The following is a 5995-nucleotide window of genomic DNA, read 5'->3' as shown; positions in this document are numbered from 1 at the left end:
ATTCCTTGATGACGATGAAGACTTAATCCGTTCTGCATACATGCAGTGAATCCAATTAAACTTGTACCCATGAAATGAGTCCACAGACCTGATGAGATCAATATTAATATAATATATTAATATAAATATTAATGTCTGTGTAAAATGGCTATTCTCCAAGGAGTGGATATGACTGTCACATATTTATGATTTTAGCTGGCTGTGTATGAGAAAGCAATGTGCGGTGTGGCACTATGTCGGAAGTGGTCAGCACGGTCGCATCACAGCACTAAATGTCATGATTCAAAACGCTGGTGTCCTCCCACAGACCACAGACACGCAGGTCAGGTTGATTGGCAACGCAAACAAAATGTGCCCCTCGGATTGAATGCTTGTCTGTCTCTGTGTGATTGACTGTCGACCCGTCCAGGGTTCACCCCGCCTCTTGCCCAGTGTCAGCTGGGATCGGATCCGCCCCCCGCTACCCTCAGGATTAACGTCGGGGTTCAACTGATGGATGGGTTTATATTAGTCACACGGCTCTAGGGATGGCGTATGGTCCGTCAGTCCAGTACTGAAATGTTAGATTGATCCCCATGAGATGTTGACATTCAGAGGAAACATTGTATTTCATTTTGTGATCCCTTAACTTTTACATGACAATGCTAGGATCTTACTTTAGAATTTTAGCATAGCTGTAGACTCTGCCTTTTATTAAACTGAAATACTCAAGCAAACTCCAGATTCAAGTCCATCAAAGGACTTTGTTGCATGTCACTGCACATTGTTCTCCTTCCATTGTCTCCCTCTTCTATCCAGTCATCAATACATGTATGACAATGTTCCCTAAACTTTAAAAACATGTAATAATGTGATGCGTATACAGCCGAGTTTTCAAATGAAGACTGCTTGTTTCTGTAAGGAGGAGAAGGACCCAGAAACAGTATGAAGGAGATCCAAACCACCACAACAACATTGGCTGTACATTCTGTGGTTTCATGTCAACGTAGGAGAGAAGTAATTAGCTGCTCTCTCATAGATCATGTTCCACTCTCATGACACTTTAAGTCCAGGCCCTTCTGTTCATAAATCCTCTTCCAATTTCTGTTAGGAAAAAACCCACATGGTTTACAACTTAGAGAGAGGAGCAGATTCCCATTAGAAGCAAATCATGAAACATTTAATGCCAGTGAATGTTTCAGTACAATAAAGCGTAATTAGTTCATGTGTGAACATTCATACTTCAGATGACGGATTTGAAACTTGATTAGAGCTCGCTTGAATTGACTTCCACAAGTTCACAATTAAAATCTAAATCACTGTGTTCAATAAGTAAAAGAAATACAATTTGACTTATATATAAAGTAATATAATCATTCTAAAAAGGCACACATTTGTCATCTTTACGAAGAATAAAGATGTCAAATATACATGACTTTTACCCTAAAGGTATTTGATACAGAAAGGACTGACTATGGATAAAAAGTGACTGAGCTGATTTGACATTTTCTGACTAAAAATATCCCTTTTGTTCCTTATTATTCTCTAAATGAGGTGTGCATTTAGTGCGATTAAAGATAAAACAGCGCTATAAACTCTTTGTTCTGCCTTTTAACGAGTGACAGCAGCAAATTCCAGTTAAACAACCTGACCTGCGATTACGAATAAAGACACAAAGCCTTTAATGTGACATCTATTAGCCACATTAACTGTATGCTGTGTGCTTTCCTGTCACTGTTTAGTAATGTGACACACAGCAAGTGTTTTACAGGAAACCTTATCAGATGAAAAGCTCCAAGTGGTAGCAAATAAGTTGGACAAGTAATGAAAGTGAACAGATCGGTCCTCTGCCTTCCTGCCATCATTGCACTTCTGTAAGCCTCACTGCTTCAGTAACTAACTCTCTGACTGTATGTTCTGCAGGATGACCAGAGAAGGATGGATCTCTTAACCACTTCTGCTGATGGATAACTCATTTGCTTTTTGTCACAGTGGGTAATTAGGCTTGACCAAGCACCCTGTCTCTGTTGGCCAACTAGCAGAGCTCTGCAGAATGCCTGACCCAATGATAAATCATGTCAGTTACTGCTAGTCAGCTTTGTTAGAGATAAGGTAGTTGCTTTAAATGACCATGTGTCATTTTGCCTTTTATTCAAAAAGGATGGCAGTGTTTTTTCCACCCCTATCTATCTGTCTATTTGGTATGACATCAAAAATAAGCAATCAGAATGTACCGATACAATTTGTGCCAATGAAATTGAATACTGCGGCCTACTCACTTGCATACAGTCCATTTTATGACAACCTTTCCGACAGACATCTCCCTAACAGTTGCGTAATAAGCAATGCTTTTCCAATTTAAAATATGCTTCCATTGTGAACACGTTCAAACGGAAGCACTCTCCTCCACTAGCTTTAACATTAAAAGGACCTGACAGGGAGAGATGGGTGGAGAGGGGGGTAAGAGGAGGGGACCAGAGGGAGCTGTTGAGTGTCTGCTGATGGGCTAACTCAATTTCAGGGAATACAATGGAGCCAGAGGCTGATTTCCAAAAGGCACATTGTCATTCTGAGCTGTATGGCACCTGTCTGGTGAGTTCATCTCTTGTGCGGTGGTTGTACTCGAGAGAGGAGGCCGGGACCAGAGGAGAAGACCACATTACGGCGGGCCCTTCGAATGGGAGGGAATTGAAAGTGAAACTGTTTGAAATGCGTTTGAAATGCATTGAAATGAAAAGCGAGCAGCCTCTTATGGCTGTCATTGGAATTCGTTCAGAAAGGCACTCAATTGGTTTTGACCAGATTGAGTAGGTGAACAGGAGGGGATCGAGTGAATCGATCCAGACAATGATGCTGTTGCCTCGGTGACGGCTCCAGGAACCCGAGATCCCCAGGACTGCTGCCGCCAGTTGTTGTACTCAGAAAATCAAAATCACTGTTCCATGAATTTAAAAAATCCAATTTAACACATTTATAAAGCCTTGAAGATCTACATTTTTCGTGTTCAGTAGAGATGTCTAATTCCCATGACTCGTACCCTTAATGCATTAATCAATTGATAATAAATGAGCGGCTGACTGTGGACGTGGGGATTGAGCTGATTTTACAACAAAATAATCCCAATTATTCCTAAAATAATGTCCTTTTGTTCCTTAATATTCGTTAAATGGGGTGTGCATTAGTGAGATTAATGACAAAACAGCAGAATAAACTCTGCCGTATAAAAGGACTGCTGCCGCCAGTCGTTGTTCTCTCAGAAACACCCGCCCACACCGCGTACACCCATCCTCCACCTCTATTATTTCTCCATCTTTCAGAAGGTGGGTGTAGCATCAGCTGCAAGTCCCCCCTCTTTGTTCGATGCTCCAATTACAGAGCTGCCTGCACCGATTAAAGAGGCAGCCATCTGACAGCAGCTAAACACTTCAACACACACACACACATTATTCTGTGCAAAGCAAATGGTACACCTAACCCCATCAGCCTACAGACATCTGCACATGTACGTCCCCTGACTGCTCTGCTGTATAGTGTAACAACTTACCTTACACACTCAGCAACACATTCGTACACACACATCTGTCAGCGCAATAAACCTGACCCTAACAACGGCATATAAACACCTACACAAACACACAAAAACACAGCACACGGCAGGTGTTTGCCGCTGCTGTCTGTCACATCCAGGAAGAAACAACGAGCCATAATGAGAATGGGAGCTCCTAATTGAAGGTGTCATCTTTTTTTAATTGTTGTAGAAACAATTTGCCGGTTTAGACGAAGTGGCTGTTCAGGTGTCTACACAATCACGGCTGGCAGGAGGTTGTGTCCCTGACCTCGCTCTGTGGCAGGTCCTCCAACACTGAGACTCGACCTCGGGAGAGCAGGCTAATCTTTTCACTATTACAGTCTTTTTATGTTCCCATTATTCTCCACCTGTCTTTACATCATTATCTACTTCATGTGTGAATAACTGCACTGTGCTTGGAAAAACAATTTACCTCATATTGTTGTGTGATAATTAGAAAAGGTATAGCTATCTATAAAATATAATATTTATTTATTTAGAGACATTTAAAACACAACTTGGGAAGCAGACGTTATGTAACTTCCTTAACTTTTGTTTTTTAAAATCTTTGTACATGATCTAAAGTGTGTTCATGCTGTATTGTAATGACATGTTTTGCATTCTGACAGTTTAACAACCACAACAAACCAGTATTGATTTCCCTGTTATAAAGTGATTTACTAATAAATATATACTGCAGACAAAGACACCTAACCTCAGGTGTTTTACACAAGTTAGCAAGAGTTTTCCCTTTTTTATTGTGTTGTAAGTATATTTTTGTAACACACACAGGCACACAGACACACACACACACTTTCTGGCAGTACAAATAAAAAGTGTACATTATCACTAGAGGTGCATGTGGATAATGTTATTAGTCAGAAGATTCAGCTTGGTATAACTGAACCCAAAGCTTACGAAACATCTGAGCTAAAGCAGGTAAATAAAGTCAAAGGAACCAGCACTTAAGATTTCTGCTTCGTCTAACAACAACTACTTAGAATATCCAATACTACACACCAGCAGCAATGATCCAGTCTGACACTGAGAACAACAACTGACATCTCTGCCGATGTAGTGCTTTGCCTCTTCTTACCTTGAGAAAACAGGCGAGGAGGAGGGTGTGTGAAGTGCTGCTCTGATGCGCGGCTGCTCATGTTCACAAGGTGTGTTCCTGCGAATAAAGTGAGACAAGGAGATTAAGAGGATGGGAGGTGGGGTCATGCTTGCAGCTGCGCCAGCCCGCTGGAATACAGAGCACGAGGATTAGTCCTCCTGATCGTCTAGACTGTTGGAGCTGAATAGAGGTGAAAACGACAATGTGTAGGACTTCAAAGAACACCACTTATAAACATAGTAACATCTGAATGTCACAGCACTGTTGAGCCAACGTACTTCCATTCTAGTTTTAAACTTTAACCTGAACATTTAAGTGAAATCGGCTCAAACGTAATATTGCTGGCTATTCCTCATGACAAATCCCTGTGACCTCACCGTGAAATGATACGCTCCGGTTTCTCTTTGCACTGCTGTCTTCTGCGAGCGCCTGCCAGTGCTCAGTCATTACCGAAGGCCCATTTCCTTGTTGAGATATCAGAGGCCTGGGCACACCGCGTAATGGTAGCGAGGCTGCGAGGAGTGAGCGAGGCATGTCCTGTGGGCCCAAACCACATCATGAGCAGGCAGGGATTCTGACTGCTGGAGCATGAAGCCGAAGCAGCCACACTTCATAAATCCTGCTCATCGCGGGGCTGCACATAGGATGCTGTGGGAACAAAATAATTGCAGTTCTTACTTGTTGTGTTCAGCTATACGTAGTGGTGGGCATACACCTGAAGTGTAGTCTATTATCATCAGCCAGCAGAATTATTACATTGCTATATCTTGCCTTTGTAAACAAGTTCTGATTAATTAAAACCTACATCTGAAGCTCTGTATTTGCTTGAAATGACAGGTTGTTCCCTCTCTTCTGTAAAGAAAAGTGTGTCCAACCCCCTGGACACAACACTAAGTAATCCTAGAGTTGCATTATGCTCCTGACATCCATCAATCTTTCAGTCATTTGAAGCTCTGAAAGCTTGCATGTCTACCTTTGCACTGCCTGGAAGCAAAACACACAACGAATATCGCAGAGACAGATACAGAGCTACAAAAAACAATCGCCCATTTTGAGTGAATAAATTACAAGTGATTGTGCTTTGTAATGAAGGCAGCGGAGCATATTGTGCAAATGCTCTGCTTTTAATGATTTAATTAGAGAACCTCACTCAAACTGGAGCAGAAAATTCGAACATGGAGATGAGCGAGGAGCGCTGCCAGAAAACAGCACCGCGACTCAAGAGCCTGTGTTAATTGCTGCAGCAGTCGACAGATGTGCCTCACGTTTCCGCCCATTTCCTGCTTTATCAAAATTAGTTAGCCCCCGAAAATGCCAAATGTTGTCTTCCT

The sequence above is a fragment of the Gymnodraco acuticeps genome, unplaced genomic scaffold (genome assembly GCF_902827175.1).
Source record: "Gymnodraco acuticeps unplaced genomic scaffold, fGymAcu1.1, whole genome shotgun sequence".
NCBI classification, from domain to species: Eukaryota; Metazoa; Chordata; class Actinopteri; order Perciformes; family Bathydraconidae; genus Gymnodraco; species Gymnodraco acuticeps.
Note: the sequence above shows the minus strand (reverse complement) of the source record.